The sequence below is a fragment of the Acomys russatus genome, chromosome 2 (genome assembly GCF_903995435.1).
Source record: "Acomys russatus chromosome 2, mAcoRus1.1, whole genome shotgun sequence".
Lineage (NCBI taxonomy): Eukaryota > Metazoa > Chordata > Mammalia > Rodentia > Muridae > Acomys > Acomys russatus.
Genome location: NC_067138.1, coordinates 17955592 through 17957185, shown reverse-complemented (window position 1 = coordinate 17957185; position 1594 = coordinate 17955592).

The window sequence follows — 1594 nt, the reverse complement described above, 5'->3', positions numbered from 1 at the left end:
GAGGTTTTGTTCCATTGTTTTAAATACCTGCTGATGCTGAGGAGAGTCTGCTTCCTTGAGGACCTTTGCCCCTCTCTCGGTGACCTAGTTTTCTCTCAGTAAGCAGGGGATCTTCAAAAAGTTACTCAGCACTGAGAGAGACCTTCTGCCATTCAGAAGAAAGGTCTCACTGCTTATTTCCTGTACTCTCAATGATATAAAATAAGTTCCTTCTACCTCAGTCAGCTCCTGTTTATTAATCAGTAAAATGACATTTTGTTTCAATCTTCAGAAGAGGAGTCCAAATTGCTAGAGTGCTTTCTTAGCATGCATAATGCCCTAGTCTCACTCTTCAGTACCGAAAACAAGAGTGATGGTGCACACCTGTCATCCTAGCACCCGAGAGACAGAGGCAGAAGAATCAGAGGTTCAAAGCTATCCTCAGCTAACCAGTGGGTTTGAGACCAGTTTGAGTTGCATGACACCTTGAGTTGAGGATGCTCTCTCTTCCTTACTCATGTTATTCACATAATTTACTTGGGAAGGGAGAGCTAAGCTTGTACCTCTCACCTAGACATAAAGGTTGCATGCCTCAGAGTGCCTATCCAAACATCCTGGAGCTCCAAGTGGTTGTGAGCCATCCTCCATGAGTGCTGAGAACCAAACTCCAATCCTCTGCAAGAGCAGTGAGTGCTGAGCCATCTCTCCAGCCCCCAAATTCAAGGTTTTTTAAAAATTAATTTTCCGTGGAAACACCTCTGACATTTAAATGAAAATATAATCAGAAATTCTATCAGAGGCTGTTGGCCCTCTGTTGTTACATGATCAGCACCAAAAAAAAAAAAAGTATCTTAGTTAACTGTATTAGTGAATAATTATATAATTCAATTAAGACCAATTAAGGAACTATACCATCTAAGTATTGAATAAACTCTTCAAAGAAAACATCCTCAGTATAAAACCTGGTTCAAAACAAAACTGGGCTGAGTTCCTACAGTGGAGTCCTGGGCATGCCCATGATCGTCTTCACTGAAGTAGAGTCCCGGATGAGGAAGCAGGACCAGGCTCCGAAGATGTCAACTGCGGAGCAGCTAGCCATCCTCAGCCTGTGAGCACAGCATGCTACTTGGCTACAAGCGCACCCATCGCCCAAGCTAATATGGCATTGGCTGTGTGTGAGATCATAGCATCTGCAGGGAAATTTGTGCCGCCTCCTCCTCCATCCGTACCTCTTGTCTCAGTCCCAGCATGTGCTGTGGAAGTGCGCTCCAGCCAGGCATGAGGGCACACATGAAAAACCTGTCCTATTCTGCTGCAGGCTCCAAACTTTGGACAAGCTCCTAGATGTGAGTGATGACAGAATGCTCGTAATTAAAGTCTCTGCCTCATTCATTTGTGCCAAAATTTCATGAAAAGTGTAACACTTCAAGGAATTCTTATTGATCTAGGGTGGATGTTTTTATCTTTTCAGCTAACCAGAGAAAATTTCTTCTTTCAAAATGCTTTTAGCATGGGTGTTGGTTTTTCATTACAAAAATACCTACTGAAAAAAAAAAAAATAGAAGTTTTTAAGAATAGATAGCATATGCCATGAATCCTAGCACTCAAAGAGCTC